The following is a 17,818-nucleotide window of genomic DNA, read 5'->3' as shown; positions in this document are numbered from 1 at the left end:
CTCTGTGTAACTGGATAAAGGAGCTGCAAGATAGTCTGTTGGACTTCTTTAAAATATGAGCTTTTTTTTTTTTAAGATTTTATTTATTTCTTTGAGAGACAGAGAGAGAGCATGCGCACCCCCTTGCATGAGTGGGGGGAGGGGCAGAGGGAGAAGCAGACTCCCTGCTGAGCAGGGAGCCAGTTGCGGGGCTTGATCCCAGGACCCTGACTGAGCTCAGGATCTGAGCTGAAGGCAGATGCTTAACCAACTGAGCTACCCAGGAGCCCCTAAAATATGAGATTTTACAAGATTTTTGCCTGTGAGAGATGGCTCTGTGATGTGTGTATGCTATATCACTTCATTATGCATCGTCTCAGTCAACACCTTTGTTAGGCACTAATAATGAAATGATTCAATATTAAAAAACTGACAATCATGTCTATTTTATAGGCATTGATGTAAAAGAGTTCAAACCTCTTTGCCAAAATTATAAATATAACATAATTCTTGTAATTTTGAGAGTGACTAAAAACAAATTAGTTATCATTTAAAAACATGTTTGCATTTCAGTAATGAAGTCATCAGATTAAGAAATTTAATTTGAATTTTATGGTAACAATGATTTCTTTTTAAATATCTTCACAGGTTATTTCTTTTAAAGGAAAAGGATTTTAATTGTTGAATTATTTAAGAGAAATGGCTGTTGGTTTGTATAGTACTCAAAACTAAGTGTCTGGGAAACTGGAAACCAGAAGTTGCCCCTGGATCTGTTATGACAGAGTTAGGTGACCTGTCATATAGTGGCATAAAAGCTATTCCTTGTGGTCCCTGCTGGAAACTGACTTTGCTATTCAGTCGACAGCTATAGCAAGTAATTAAGCACGGGGACAGGACCCATGGGCAGAAAGAGCTGCACTGGGGTCATGAGGAGTGGCCCATTATGTACTTTCAAGTTGGGAGGGGGTTAGGGATAGCATTAAGTCTCTAAGGACTTTTGGAAGCAAGGTTTCCAGGACCTTGAGGGGGCTAGCTATTGTTGGGAAAAGGTCATTTATTACTGTCTAATAAAACCCTAATGAGACCCTTCAAATATATATTGGTGGGTCATATGCTTGGGGGATGACTGCTAACATGTATCTTGAGGGGTAGAGATAAAGGAAGTTTCCAAAGAAATTTTTATATGTTAAAGGAGACTTACAGAATCCTGGGGGTTGGGCTAAGTTTGCCTTTTGCCCTTAGCAAAGTATTAACATCGAGGCAGCTGAGTTTCTAGAGGAATGTCAGTACCCGTTTCAAGGACTTGCCAATGGGCTGTAGGTAGTAAGGAAATTTAATAATTTTTTCTTCTGCCTTTGTTTCCCACATCACATGGGTCCCTTTAACGCACTAAAACTTCATCTTAGAACAAATTTCAAAGGGAATCTTACATAAGGACAGAGAAGCTTGTAATGTTCTTCTGACACATAAAGGTCCTTATCTTTTGGCCAAGCTGTGGTATTACATGTGTTTTCTTCCAAACAATTTAGTCGAATAAGTTCCAGATTTTAGTGTTATTTTAAATTTGTATCAGGATCTAATGTGTCCTCACCCTTTCATGTCTATGCTCTACTGTAATGGCTTTCAGTGAATTTCTGGAAGCAATTGATAAGGTTACCTTCTATTAAACCAGGTTCTAATTCCCCCTGTGGTCACCAGATCTCCAAAGAGCCAGGGAGAGTAGCTGAGCAGATTGAAGCCGACTTTCTGTGCAGAGAGAAAACATATTCAGTCCACACTAACTAGATAGAGCCACCCAAAACAGGAGGCCAAGAGGAAGTCACAAATGGCTTCTAGTTTCTTTTTAAACTGCTTCCCCCCCCCCCTTTTCTTTAGCTGCATGAGTTTTCTTTTAGCTGGATGACTTTCAGTTTGGCATGACATTAAAAAATAGGATGGATGTGAGACGGAAAAAGTGAAATTATAAATAAATTCAACAAAACAAAACCACTCTGCCGTGGGACCTGTATTCCTTCACGGAGAAGCTACTTCTGAAATCCTTAAAGTTGAAGCCTTTGTGTAAGGTGAAGTAAGGCAGGTGGCCAGGTGCAGGGGGCACGCACGGGGGGGGGCCCTGGCTGGCCTTCCCAGTGCGGGGAAGAGCCTACCGGGATGGGGGCCGTCCGTGGGAGTCGGGCGGGGTCCTGCCCGTGGAGTTACATGACTCTGAGGCTTTTCTGCTGTAATTGTTGGGAACCACAATTTTAAAAGATAACACATTTTAAAACTCTCAATAACTTTGCTTAAAGACTGTTGACTCCTCTTTGGCTCCAAAGGAGTTCTAAGAACCATCCTCAGAGTGAGAGGGTGAAACCCGACCTCTGAAGCAAACTTTTGTGCCTGCCAATACCCACAGCGGCTGATGTAGTCCCAGGAGAGCCCAGGAGAACCCTAGGGAGGCGGCAGCAGCCCTCACGTTTCCTTTGGAACAACAGTAATTAGAGCAGCTGGAATATTTGCAACCTCGTTGGTTCACTTGCTGTTTTTTTCTTTTTTTTAAAGCTTAGACTTTAATCTTATTTTCATATGTTTTTATATAAATCAGACCCATGTGGCTTGATTGTAGATGTTAAGTGGCCACTAAGCGCTTTTGATAAAAGCCTTTCAGGAGCAGGCAGTGCTTGGGGTTCTCTGGAATCTGGCTCTCCAGCCCGCAGTCCCTGTCTCTGTGTGCCCCTCCTGTGTTGATTTTGGTCTGCCTCCTTCCTCCATTCCAACGGCCCTTCATCTCAGTGGTGTCTATTTACTTAAATCTCAGCCAATTAAATAAAGCATAATAATAGAACACCCTTCTAAAAAAGAGCACAAAAGAGAGGAATTGCATGGCCACTGACAGAATAATAGAGGAGGGGAAAAACCTTTTAAAGAGCTCCCCAGCAGCGGATCTGCGTCCTCCTCTGGCTCCTATTTATAGTGAGGCAAATTCTTTTGTTACCAGCATCTCTATGCAAAGCCCTCCCCTTTTGTTCGGTGAAATCTTAATGATATATCCTTGTGTGTTTTAATATTTCTAAGATTACTGATGGGAGAATTATTGTATCATGCATGCTTGAAGATTGCTATGGAATTTCCAGAGCACTGGGGAGAGCTAATATAGTAGATTCAGGTAGATGTTAAGGGGAGCTTTTATTTTGATGTATTTTTTCACCCAGTAAGTAATATTCTCACTCAATTAAGAAATCTTCACTTTTTAAAATGGGTCATTACTGGAAATTTCCTTAGTAATAAAATGTTGGCCCCCACTCTTAAGAAAATAACTTAGGGAGGAAAGAAGTGATTTCAAATTAGCATTATAGAACAGGGAGGGGTGGGTGCTGACTTAGTACCCACTATGCTAATTAAGTTATCACACGTTGCCGCTTGAACAATCTGCAGCGAAAGATGAAGGACCCAAATCAGCTGGAGATCACCCTTAATTGTCAATACTTCCCCAAGACTTAAGTGAGTTGGTGAAATCCCTCTGCTTCTAGAGAGCTCTTAGGGCTGTGGGCTAAAAGTAGATTTGCCAGAATTTCATCTTTCCTGTCAGATAACTGCAGCACAGCATGAATTTTCCTCTCTCTGGTGGAGCCCCCCCTTTCCTAAATGTATGCTTTTTCAAATTGTCTAGTCAGGATGTCGCCCTCAGAGTCCTGAAGCTCAGGCAAAGTACATCATCACTCCGCCGAATTCTGACTTTTTTAGACCACAGCTGGAATGTGCGTGCTCACAGTGGCCTCAGAAATAGCCCGGTGCTCTGGTACCCGGGTTCAACCAAATGCCTCTTCTGCTTCCTTGGCGAAATCTCTCTCTGCTCCTGCAGGTTGACAGATGGCTCCCAGTAGGTGACCTTGGGGCTATTAGTAAATGAGATGCTTTCTTTCTCTGGCACAATCCTTCTCAAAGTCACTCTCTGTCCTCAGAACTTACAAAAGGCATTTGGCTGCTAAGCAAAACTAAAGAGAAGAGTTGAAGCTAAGAAACCATGTAGTGGCAAATGAATATATAGTCTCTTCACAAGAAATACCATTTGAAGACTGATATTGAGACCTCACAATTGTCCACAAATGTCCAAGCACTTTCTACAAATGATTTTATTGAATTCTTGCAGCCGGTCTATAAGGGAAATCTCATAAATAATTTCCATTTTTATTGATAAGAAAACTAAGGATCCAAAAACTTAGAAGTTCTGCACTGTCTTCCACCAGCCGGTAGGAGATAAGCCAGTGTTCCGACCCAGCATCCATATCCAAAGTTTGCGTTGTTTTTTATTTTAAAAATCTAACTTAACCAAATTCTAGTCAGAATGGTTAGGAAAATAACCTGTTATGATCATTATATTTATTCACTCATTCAACCTTTACTAACCACCCACTTTCAAATCAGGGAAACAGGAAGCCATGTAGAGAAGATTTCATTGCTTGGAATAAAGGAGTTCATATACACAAAATTAAAGGATCAACACACTTTTCTATTTTTTTGCAGTACGTACCTCAAGTTTTCATCCATTTGCTAAACAGTTATTGAGCAAGTACTTGCCATGAGACAGGGAATGTGATAGTAAATATAAAAGAAAATGGCGTCTGCCCTTCTGGAGCTTACAGATTCGTTGGGGTGGGGGGGGTGGAGCAGACATTAAACAAATAAATAACACACAGTGTTGCTGATGGTGTAGGGAAATAGACAATGGTAGGAGTGTAAATTGCTAATACCTCTTGAGACAATTTGAGAATATGGTAGCCTTCTTTGAAGTGCATTGTATACTCTTACATGGTTTAATTCTTTTTGTTCTTCATGTGTATTCATTTTGAATTCAGAATACTATGAAAAAAGGAATTCATATATTTGAGAGAAACCAATGGCTTCTAGGATTGAAATAAAGCAGAAAAAAAAAAAAAAGATGGCGGTATAAATCTGTTTCAATTCCAGTAAGGTCTGTTAACAACACAAGGTAATTCATATGAATGCCAAATAGGTGATAAAAACAAGAGCCATACACCTGGAAGTGGCTGGGGAGACTTCTAGAAAACAGCTCTCCAGTTCAAGGAGGAGTTGACAAACCTAGAGGAGGGAGGGGAGGAAGGGGAGACACAGGAGAGAGGAAGAGAAGAAAAAGAGAAAGAAGAGGACTTTGTAGAAGGAGAGAAGAAAAATATGAAACTGAAATGAAAAGGGCAATTCACAGGTCTCTAAAGGAACTGGAGGCTTCGTGATGGTAGAAAGTTGGGGATAAAGTTGAACTCATTGAGCGTCGTCAGAAGCTCTAGAGGCCAGGCCTAGAAATTTGGTTTTTATCATATTGACAGAAGAGGTTTGACCATGAGAGTGACATCACTGGGAGGCATCCTAACCCGGTCAGTTTTGTGGCTGCCTGTTATATCCTTGGTGCCGCTCCCCAGTTCTTCCTCGTACCACATGAGCCTGCAAACCTGCACTAGCTTCTTCTACCATTTTAAAAATGGTTTGTGTTTGTATGAAAATTAGAAACAAATGAACAGATGGCTTTCTGTCAAGCAAAGAAGTGTTAGTTCTTCAGATATATTCTGATTCTGAGCAGAAAGCAGCAGTGTAAGATAGAAATAAGTGAAAACACTGGCGCATGTGCCCTGTCACTGCCCAAGGTTCTCTACATTGCAGTGCCTCCTGTATATTATTTATAAAATAAAATATTTATTTATACTCCGTCAGAGTCAGCATATGTTAACAATTTAGCAGAATAAGTTTTTTGCTGATATCAGTGAGCATTTCTTTTCAACCCTTTTCAACCAAGAAGGGATCTAAACTCCACCCTAATGGGGGCTACTGGACCTTTCATCATGCATCTTTCACTCTTGCGATGTAGATATTTACCACTCACCAGATCTCCATGTGTTTATTTATTTTTTAAAGTAATCTCTACGCCCAACATGGGGCTTGAACTCACAAGCCCAAGATCAAGAGTTGCATGCTCTACCGACTGAGCCAGCCAGGTGCCCCTCCAGAGCTCCAGTTTATCCTCCGTGTTTCTCACCCCCTTACTGAGGCAGAGCCATAGTGGTTAGTTCAGTCCAGTGAGTGGTAAGAGGAGGTAGTATGTGTCACTTCTGTGTTAGAGCATTCAAGAGCTGGCGTGGCCTGATCATGTCTTCCTCCCTGCTACCATAATCTTGGAGGCCATGAATGGAGCCACAAATGAACATACTCAGATCACGGGAGAAAGCGGGCCTGAAGCATTGTCCTGCTCACGTCGGGATTTGCATGAGCAGGATAGCAGCCTTTATTGTGCAAAGTCTCTGAGACTGAAGCTTAACTTTTCTGACTAATCCGGTCCTTTATCCTTCACCCATTTGTATCCTATTTTTATGGCCTTGAATCAGGTTGAGGTGCTTTGGACAAGACTAGCTAATTTCTACTAAGCCGGCTTAACCCAGTCTGCTAGTCCTCAGCAATAGCCTGGGTATCAGGTTTGGGAATCAAAAGGGAAAATTCTTCCCGTCTACCTTACCTAGATTCTCTGGTCAACTGGAGACCGTATGTTTTGACTAGGGCTTTTGTTAACTGTTCTTCGTTCATATATTTTGAAGTATGTTTCCTTTGCAAGAAACATAATATTCTCCAAAAGGGAATTTGGCAAAAGCCCCAAGAAAGGAAGATCTTTCTCTGATCTGTCCAAGTATCAGTGACTGGTTCACTGTAACTTTGGCTACTTACAAATAAGTAGGGATAATGAACTGCTTTTAAACATATTAGGGAATAGAAATGGTTTAGTAGCCTGTTAGACTAAATGATTTTATGTGGGCAGCTGCTCCCCTGTTTAAAGACTGCTTGGATAGTAGATCTTTTCCCAACAGTGTTGGCAATTCTGAATGTCCTCAATAGTTAAAATCTTGTTATCCTGCACAAGTGCACTGAATTACATAAATTGTTCAAAATCACACAGATCAGATTGGTAGAGGAGGTGGAGAACAACGTCACTATTGTTTATTTGAGAGCCGAGTAGGCTAATGATAGCCAGTGAGGTCAAGGTTAGCCTTCAGAAATGCTATTCAGGATTCCAGCAACTTCAAGCATCTCAGTGTTTCATTTATCTGACAAAGTCTATCAAAAGATGAAAAATAACCAAGTGATACTTACACTAGTCTGTGTTTCAAAGTTTAATGAGTAGTACATCCTGGTCTAACAATCCAGGGAAGATTTTATCTTCACTTTGTTGCTTAAGGAAACATGGGTTCTTATATCACTTGAGAAAACCACACTGTGGCAATATTTTCTTCCTGAAATTCTAAGTCTGCATGAACTTATCAGTCTAACTTCAGTGCTAGGGGTGTCACATAACTCGCACGGAAATATGCCAACAGCTGGACACGTATTACATGCAGACTAAGTGCATTATATGCACATCTATTTATCTGAGTCATCAATTGATAAAAGCTTATTTTGTCTATAGCTTAACAAGTGTCTATCTTGGGTTCCTCATTAAATGATTTACTTAACTTACTTTGCAATGCCAACATACACCCTATTCTCTATTAGGTGCAGGCTAGCCATCAAATATAGTTGTTAACCAAATTAACCTTGTCAGGTGTTGCCAGCCATGATTTTCACACCCAACTCTAAGAGGTTCTGGAAAGTGGCATAAGCAAGCCTGATAGGAATGATGGAGTAGAGAACAGAGACAGAACTGTAGTTGAGTACATTTCAGTTTGGTCAAAAAGCTGAATATACTGAATAAAATATGTGCTTAGTAGGTATTTCTAGTAAACTGAAATTTGCCATTGGTGAGACATCACTTTGTGTCAAGGAGTCCCCAAGCCTTTATGCTTGAAATTGTTTTTAGCCAGACTTGATGACCTAACACCAATTCTCAGGGCCTACAAAGAGTTGGAATAGGGGTATCTGGTTCAGTCGGTTAAGCATCCTATTCTTGATTTCAGTTCAGGTCATGACCTCAGGGTTGTGTGATTGAGCCCTGTGTTGGCCTGTAGGCTCTAGGTGGAGTCTGCTTGTCCCTTTCCTACCCCTGCTGTCCCTCCTACCTCCCCCCCCACCAGCTCTCACTACCTGTGCCCGAGCTTGCTCTCTGTCTCAAATAAATAAATGAAATCTTTAAAAAAAAGAGTTGGTATATGGTTGAAAGGCTTGTCCACTTTCTAGCTATGTGATGCTGGGAAGAGCACTTAAAGTCTCTTGGCCTCAGCTTTCTCATGTTTAAGTAGGGATGATAATAGTTACCTGTCTTAGAGGGTGGGATAGTGAGGAATGAGTGAATGAATGTATGTGAAGTACTTGGAACACTGTCGGGTGCATAATAAATGCTGCATCCGTGTTTGCTAATATTATCTTAGGGATGTTCAGCCACTCTAAGATATCAAATACTAAGACTGTGTCAAATAATATTCTTAACAAAAACTGTGTTAAAGTAATTTAATCTTTTTGATCTGGAATAAAAATGATCACTTCTAACTGCAGTGTGTTCATTTAAAATGACTATCCAATTTTATGTGCCTCATGGAATAGGCCCTAAGTTGCTTTTAAAAAAATAAATCCCAGATGGCATTTATCTCTTTCTCATAAAATAAAGTCTAGAAAAAAGCATAGGCATTTTAATTTTATAACAAACGAAAAAACACAAAAGTCACAATGATGGGTAAATGGGGCATTATTTTTATGACTGAAATTTTCTAACAGTAACCGCCATTTTCTCATAATCATCTCATTCTTTGGCCAATAATTTCCCAACTCTGTTGGAATGAAATTAGCTTTTAAGTGTTCAGGGCTGGAATTTCACTTTCACTGACATTTAACTATTGAGTTAATATTTGGAAAGACTATAAAAGACAGGAAATTAGTTTTTTAATATTGCTTTTCGTATTACTCGAATGATGAACGTGTTCTTTGATAACAGGTATGAGCAAATGTTTTCTTGTAAAAGGCCGAATAGTAAACATTTGGGTCATATATAAATACATGAAAGGCCGTGCAGCGTCTGTCACAGCTGCTCGACTGTGGCACTGAAGCACGGAAGTCAGCGTGGACAACAAAGAAGTGAATGAATGTGGCCATGTGGCAACAACACTGTACTGAGAAAAACAGGCAGCAGGCCCAACCTGGTCCATCGACCACAGTTTGCTGACACTTGTTCTGTGGAATTCTTTCTCGTTTTTTTGTTTTTTTTTTTTTTAATTTTTACTAGGGTAAAGGATGCATGCATACATGTGTAATGTGTATTTGCACACTTAGACACATACACGGACATGTACTTCAAAATCATGAAGTGTAAAACATGCATATTAAGGAATTTAAGGAAAATAGGGAATTTAAAGAGGAAACAAAGTACGATATTCTATTCAGCATTCATTGATTGAATACCCAAGGACTCTTTCGATCGGAACAAGGTGCCGAGCTGCTCTACCTTTCTGTTTTGGCTCTAAAATCAACCTACAATGTTTAATATGCTTTTAATCAAAGCTACCCTTGAAAATTCTTTAAGTAGTCTGAAGTTATTGTGTATAGAACTCTGTATAATAATGTTATATATATTCCAAATTTGAGAACCACTGAGCCTAACTAAAGTGAAGAAAAAAAAAAGCTGTGTTCAGACGTGTGGGCAGTGCAAACTTTTTTTTTCCTAAAATAACTATGAAATTATGTGAGGGATTGGAGAATTCTATTGTTTCTTCCCGCCTGCAGAATTTTCTTTTTTTTTAATGTTAAGCCTTTTTAACTTTGATATGGATTAACAGACTTGTTTGCTGCTACATATTCTGTGTGAATGCTCGCAGATTAAGTGAACTATTACATGTAAAAGCACTTAATACAGGACTTGACCCAGTCAATGTTGCGTTCGAATCAAACCCTGTCTACTCATATCCCTATACACCTTGTTCTTTGAAGGGTGATTGAGAAGAAACGAGCCAACTGCTTCTTGTCTTTCCACGTTTACATTTTCCTATTGGGTCTTGAAGAAGAGTCAGTGGCTATCACAATTTGAGCCTTAGGGCCCTTTACTTGTGGAGTGACATCTTCCTTGAGGATATATGATGGGTCGCTCCACTCTACCAGGTGTGAAATCACACAGGCCCTGGTGATAACACTTAGAGATGCATAGATTTAGATACCTGTTGTAAGCAAGCATGATTTCAAATTGGGCCTCAGCTCTGCCCTTGCATGTAAGGACAAATCACTTCTGTGTTGAGGATGATTACACCTAAATGGCTGAAGAGGTACAAAACAAGCCTAGTGCCTTCTAGTAAGTGGGTTTATGTCCAGATACCACGTCAGTAAGACGTATCCTGTATTGTTCTAGTGAAATTTCTAAGCAGAACTACTAGTCCAGAATGACTTTTAGGATTCTGAATGTCAAAGTAAGTTTAGTACACTATGGGGAAAATTTAATTAGTTGTTAAAAAATTCCTCTCCATCCTGTGCTGGAGGAAATCAATGCTACTGGGCTAGAGGCCCAGTCCTTTAAAGATATAATTAACAATTTGCCAGGATGAGTATATTCTCTTGTGAGAGAATACAATTGTCTGCTATTTATTAGCTGAAAACAATTTAGACAATTTAAAATTTTATTTTTCCTTGGATATAATACTTATGAAGCTTCACTAGAGTGAAGCTAAGAAGTGAGAATACGTGTGCACCTGTTAACATTTTTAATTCTCCATTCCAAACACCTGAGAAAGCACTTAGCTGGTTGTAAACGCTCAATGTGTGACTATAGAAAGCCATCATGAAATTCCATGGCCTCCTAGTTACCCAATAGGAAAAGAGAAAGCCACAAGCTGAATTTGGTATTGATCTACGTGATGTAATAGATTTATATGGATCACGGATTAAATGATTAATTTCCTAAATTCGTTTTTTTTTTACAGATAGAAGCCAGAACATATTATTAACCTTTTGAGAATACAACATAACGAATTTTACCATTTTACTACTTCCTTGAGTAGGTAAGACCCTGTCCTCCTACAATAAAAGAGTTATCTGCGGTTGTGAAAAATAACTCTCTGTTGACCACATTTTTAAAAAATCTTCATGAAATAAATATCAATTTGTTTTGATAAGGGAGAAATACATATGAATTCTATAGGTAATAGATTTAGGATTATTAAGTAGCATTTCATAATGTTTTGAATGATTTAATAGTAAAAGAGTGAAAAGTTCTTTTTCACTCTTAGAACTGAAAACTATGAAATGAGAATTGAACTAAGCCTGTTTCTCCTGCTATGGGTAAAAACACCAACAGTATTTTCTCAGCACTTACTATGTGCCAGATGTGACTTGCAGACTTACTTCACATAACTCACCCCTGTATCCTTAGAAGAACTCTGGAAGTAGATACAGGGATCATTCCCATTATACAGATTAGGGGTTTGAGGCAGAGGAGAGAAGGCAAGTAGATGTAAGGCATTCACCCAAGATTTTATGCATAGGCCTGAGAGCAGCAGGCACTGGGAGAACACGAGCCCCAGCTGTTATGAGAATAACTTCATGTTTTCCTAGAATTGCCTAGCCATCAGATTCTCCTATGTTTGGAATTGGTTCTATCCAAATTTCTGGAAGAAGAAAAAAAAAAAAAAAAGAACCACACATAATGCATTTACCAAAAGAGTCACGGCAGGCAGCATTTATGTTTGTACTTGTTACTTTACAGCTGTTGCATGAGTAAATATAAAAATATATATATACTTTAGCACGGTTTACAAGGAGAAAAACTTTTTCTTTTATTGTATATCCTTCTTTAAACTCAAAATTCCTATGTTAAAGCAGAATAATAGGACAGAAACAATACAAATGAATGACTTTTTATACTCGAAATGAAAAATGTATTTTAATTCTTTTTATTGGAAGAACTGAATATCCAATCTTTAATTGGCCACAGCAATACATGCTTTACTGTTTTCATTATTTCTTTATCATCATATTTTAAGCTAGAAACTTTACAAAATTTTCAAAGAAAAATATAGGAAATATTATAATAAATATCGAAGCATCAGCCACATGGATTAAACAAGTGCTGATATTAAACTTTGTTCAGATCTTTTCTGACGAAATAAATCATCACAGAGAGAACAAAAGCTCATCTTTCTCCTTTTCTTTTTGAAAAGTGTCACAATCCTGAAAATGATATAACCTTCCTATGTGTGTTCTGATATTTTATTGGTGTGTGTGAAAAAATATGCCATGTAGTTATTCACATTTTAAAAGCTTATATGAATGTTACCATACTATAGACATTCTTTTGCCTTCACCCAACATTATATTTAGAAATTCCGCCATATTGATACATGAAGATCTGGTTGACTCACTTTGTCACTAAGTTGACTCATTGTTATGTTTCAATCATGTGGTGCTTAGTATTATTAATTACTGCTTCCAGACAACTTTTAACATTTTAAAGATTTAATGCTAAAATGGTTTAACCTTGACCTTGAAAGCTCAAGGCATCTTTGCATTTGTATATAAAAATCCAAAGTTCTTAATATGAGATACTATTCCAATTCTGTTTATGTTTTAGTTTTTTTCCTATTAGAATAGCATTTCTTTTACTAGCTATAAGATTCTTGCTAACTAATGGGACTCATGGTTTTTTTTAACTGCTTTTGCCATAATATAATAATTGAAATCTGTTTTATTTACCCATGGATGAAATACTGACTATTCCCAAATGCAATGTAAATACTGCCTTCGAAATTTAAAAGATACTTAAGAGCACTCTCATTTGGCCCATGTTAATTGCTCATATTTCCTTCAAAAATCATGAGGGAAATTTAACGAGACAAGATTTTCCCTAATTTTCTCTAACATTATAGTTAATTCTAGCATTTGTTTAAGGTAAAAGAAATATCAATATGCATTAGTAAGATTTATAGACATAGAATCTTTCATAACTTATTTTCTTAAGGGAGGAGATGACTACTGTGGCTCAGTTGGGGAAGAAAGTAGAGATAAACTAGCCTTTGGTGGGCATATCTGAGTAAATGCAAGACTCTGTAAGCCTCCCAGGTCAGAAGTGCAGTGCAAATTTGCAGACGGGGAAATCGAGGTCCATTTATGTCAGGCAACTTAATCAAGATCATATAGTGATTGCAGAGCTAGATTCAAACTCATTTCTCTTGAATTCCAAAACTATACTGTCTACGAGAAAAAGAATCAAGAAAACCTACCTAACCTATTTGACACAGAAATAGCGGTTTCATTTATTCCACTAATATTTACTGGGATCCTTTTGTGTGACTTGAAGGGACTGATCTTAGAAAAGCAAGGAAGAAGGCACCTGGGTGGCTCAGTCAGTTAAGCATCTGACTCTTGATTTCAGCTCAGGTCATGATCTCGGGGTTGTGAGATCAACCCCTGCTTTGGGCTCTGCGCTTGTGGGGAGTCCGCTTGAGATTCCCTCTCTCCCTCCCCCTCCCTCCCCCATTCTCTCTATTCTCTCTCAAATAAAAAATAAAGAAATCTTTAAAAAAAGAAGAAGAAGAAGAAGAAGGGGCACCTGGGTGGCTCAGTCAGTTAAGCATTTGCCTTCGACTCAGATCCTAATCCCTCGGTTCTGGGGTGAGCCCTGGGTCCAGCTGCCCGCTCTGCAGGGAGTCTGCTTCTCCCTCTCCGTCTGCCCTTCCCCCTGCTCATGTGCACTCTCTCTCGCTAACTCTCTCTTGCTTGCTTTACTCTCTCTCAAGTAAATTAAAAAAAGAAAGAAGGAAAGGAAAGGAAAGGAAAGGAAAGGAAAGGAAAGGAAAGGAAAGGAAAGGAAAGGAAAGGAAAGGAAGACTCAATATTAATCCAGAGAGAGAAAACAGGCTATTTGGAAATGGTAAAGATTCCTTTAGTAATACCATGAAAGTGACTATTTAGTTAGATATCTCTTTTCTGCTATGCTATCTTAACATTGTTTACCAAGTACTTAACTTTCTGGTCACCTAACCATGCCAATTAGATTAAATTGAATGGGATAACAGGAGTAAAAATGCTTTATAAATGACATAATCTTTGTAATCATTTGCTGTTATTACTAATTATTCTATAAATTTAGAATTGAATATTTCAAACCTAATCCATGTAATTCTAAATGTAGAGCTTGGTATATGTATCTGAAGTTTAAGAGTCTTACTACTTCATGTAATAACATCTCTTTGACACAAAAGCCCTGTGTAAACATTACAGTAAGATGAACAACCCTGACAATCGGTTTATTTTCAGCCTCTACTACCTAATCGAGGTATATTTTTTTACCCCCTTAAGCTTCATAGCAGATAATAACAGTATCAAGCTGGTGCCTGTCCAGAATGTGATCGTTTCTCATTATCGCTACTTGTGTCATTGAAGTCCACTCTCATCTTGACCACTGCAGTGGCCTCCTACACTCAGTCTTGCTCTCCGATAGTCTGTTGTTCACATAATGTGATCTTTTATAAATCTTAATTGCTATGACTCTTTTGTTCAAAATCCACCAATGGCTGCCCATAATATTCAGAATAAAGCCCACACTCCCTACTGTGACCAGCAAGGTGCTATACAAGCTGACATCTTCTACCTCCCTGACGTCATCTCAACATCCTTTCCCCCCACGGAGGATAGAGAATATGTGACATTCTGAGCTGTGTCTAGAACAGTGTCTCCATCTTGATGGACCCTCCCTTGCTGAAGGACTGAATAGGTATGGAAGGGTTACTGTGAAATACGCACGATGTCTTTAATGAATATCAGTGATGGTTGTTGCCCTTTTAAGGATTCTTTCAGTTTATCTTAATAGAATCACTTGCTTCTGGAATGCTAAGGAGATTTCATACACAATTTTGATGCATGATTTTATAGCATTATGATAAAACTTTATTCTACTGATATATAATCTTGAATCTTAATTTATAGCACCAAAACCACAGAGACAAATTAAGCTGGGTAGAAATGAGAAATCCATTTTAAATGCAGAAAATACTTATTTTATACTTATATGCCATCCTTTATCTAAAGAACAATATCAAGACTTGCTACAACCTGGGGCGCCCAGGTGGCTCAGTAAGTTACACACCTGACTCTTGATTTCAGTCACATAATAAATAAATAAATAAATAAATAAATAAATAAATAAATAAATAAAACCTTAAAAAAAAAAAAGACTTGCTACAACCTGATATTGCTTAGATTTTGCTTTATCTTCAGAATAGACGTATATCTTTTCATCACTCATTGATGGGTGAATTTTAGCCCTTAAGACAATTTTCTGTAAAATAGGCTGCCTTTTTTTCTTTTCTTTTTACAATATTCCTTAGGAGCAGCACTTGATGAATGTTTACATTGTTGAGAACATTTGGCAAGAGAAAGACAAACAGTCCAGACCACAATACCCTCAACAGTTAGGGAAAAGAGAAAGAAAAGCCTAGTATTTTCACCATCCTCTCTGAAAATAAGTACCTTGACTTATGCTGATTACTATCTCATCAGCACGCAGCTCTGGCCCACGGCCCTCTGTGTGAATAATTTTAAAGGCAGATTAAACATTCTAAAAATAAACTCTATTGGTAAATTAGGATATCCGATGTTCCCTTCATGAAAGCCTCTTCTCTTCTGTACTGTCAGCTGGCAGTTATACCCAGACCCCAAATTGTTCTGGCTCTTACTGAGCAAGAACCTATTCCAGGGGTGAGGTTTTAAAGAAAGACGTTTCATGGTTAACTAGAGACAGAAAAAGGGAGAATTGCCCACATACTCTGGCAGGAGTTAAAATAACAATAACAGTCCTCCTACTTAACAGGCTGAGTCATAAGCACATTCTACTGATTCCTCGGCAATTCTGAGCAGATTGTTTGGGCTGCAGTTCTGTAGGCAGAGGTGGGCACCACCTGCTGCAAAAGGCTCTAGTTCTTGTCAGGGGGGTGCTGTTAGGAAGTCTTGCCTTTTAACAGTTTGGCCAAATGGAGATGGGAAAAGACAACAATGTGGTGCCGATGAGCACTTTTTCTAATACTTAGACTCTAAAAGAATGGTTATTATGCATTTAGTTTTCTTGCTGGCCATGAGTGGAAGTCATTTAAAGGAGGCTTCCTGTGGAATGTCTTAAGAGTCAAATCTTGTTGGATATTTCCCTTCAGAAAATTCTTGACCGTTGCAGTAGCCTTGTCTCAGTCAATTTGGGAAAGGAGTTGAAGCCAATAGAAATCTACTTTTTTGCTTAAGCAGAGGAAGGAAAATTATGGGTTACCGAGTTATCTCATAATCCAAGGGCTGGACACCCTTATTCCCTCAGCCTAGGCTCCAGTACGTTTCCCTGAACCTTTTAGTGCCCTTTGGTGAGTGGCCCTTTTCCTGACTCTTTTACAACCCACCTTTCCTGCTTGCGGGCACCATGTCACTTTTTTTTTTTTTTTCCAGATACATCAGATCATTTCTTTTTCCTACTTAAAATTGTCCTATAATATAAAATATCCAACTCAGTAAAGACCCTTCAAAACTGGGCTCCAAGCAGCCATTTCTGGACAATCTCTAATCCCTCTGTCCTACTCAGTTGCCTTTCCTTCATTCTAACCATGGCAGAAAACTCGTTTCTTCTTTAACTTAACTTATTTCTCTTGGTGAGCCATGTTTTTCTCACGTTGCTCTTGTCTTTGTTCTTTCTGCAACTCCTGACTAAATACCCACTGTCCCCTTGTCTGACGTAGAAAAGCTATGTTTTCAATCCACATGTCATTCCTTCTCCAGCAACCCCCCAAAATGATATTAAGTGTGCCTTTGGGGAAGGTGGGGCTTCCATAGCCCTTTAAGTGTATCTAAACTACAGAAAAGGGGCCCCTAAGAGGCTCAGTCAGTTAAGAGTCTGCCTTCAGCTCAGGACATGATCTCAGGGTCCTGGGCTCAGCAGGGAGTCTGCTTCTCCTTCTTCCTCTCCCTCTCTGCATACTCTCTCTCATGCTTTCTCTCAAATAGATAAGTAAATCTTTTGGAAAAAAAAAAAAAAGACTACAGAAAAAATCATCTTGGTGTGTAATTATTTCCATCTCTGGCTTTCTCTCCAGCTCTGAAAAGTCCTCAAAGGCAAAAGTTTTGTCTTTGCCATATTTGCACTTCCAGCACCATGTCGTCAGATTTGAAACAAAATAATATTTTAATAAATTGCCGTTCATAGTTAATAACAACAATAAATAATGAGTAAATAATGATTCAAAGAGGATGTGGCCAATAAATGAGAGATTAAGGAGGGGGAAAAGATATGGGTTGTAACCCTAGGTAGCAGGTTTACAAAATGGGTCTTAAGGTGGCAGTGGTTGTTTTATTGTCATTTCTTTTGTGTGTATGATTGCTCAAAACAGTAGGTTTATAGTCAGAAAGTAAAGAGAGGAGAAAGCAAACACCGTGAGTCCCCAAGGAGACAGTTTAGGAAACAAAGCTTTGGAGGAGACAGGAAAAGCTATGTGAAAAGACAAAGAGACTAATATTAACAAAAACGGGGGCCACCTATTTCTCTAAGGAAAGGCAAAGCCAGTGAGGGAAGATGAAAAGGCTAGGGAGACCAAAGTAGAGGATGTGTCAACACTTCTATCGTCTACCATCTTCAAGAGAGACAGAGCTTCCCTTTTGTCCTTGGCAAACACGAGACTGTCCTAAGATTCTTTGAAAGTGATTGTAAATTCTGTCTCCACCTTGGCTGCAAGACAGATGTTACAAGAGGACCAAGGGAAAGGCTGGTCCCCCTCTGCTCCATCCACCCCAGAGAAGAAGGGACATGAAGAGGGTGATTGTGTAAGAGCAGGGAATGCTCCTTGCTCAAGTTTGCCCACCTGCTTCCTCCACTCCAACACCCACAAATGATCCTAGTTGCTGCCAGGATTTGCAGTGCAGGCCA

The 17,818-nt window shown here is 38.9% G+C and overlaps 1 protein-coding gene across 1 annotated transcript in view; it reads left to right on the top strand.

Annotated features, from left to right (window-relative positions):
• The first annotated feature begins 10,843 nt into the window (after positions 1-10,843).
• MAP2 (microtubule associated protein 2) overlaps positions 10,844-17,818 on the top strand; it is a 101,498-nt gene continuing 94,523 nt past the window's right edge. Inside the window, exon 1 of the mRNA XM_040641253.1 lies at positions 10,844-10,928. The gene's annotated coding sequence lies outside the window, so the exon portion shown is untranslated. The remainder of the gene's footprint in view (positions 10,929-17,818) is intronic.

This window comes from Ursus maritimus, unplaced genomic scaffold (assembly GCF_017311325.1).
Source record: "Ursus maritimus isolate PB19 unplaced genomic scaffold, ASM1731132v1 scaffold_1, whole genome shotgun sequence".
Lineage (NCBI taxonomy): Eukaryota > Metazoa > Chordata > Mammalia > Carnivora > Ursidae > Ursus > Ursus maritimus.
This window is presented reverse-complemented; position numbering and strand designations above follow the sequence as displayed.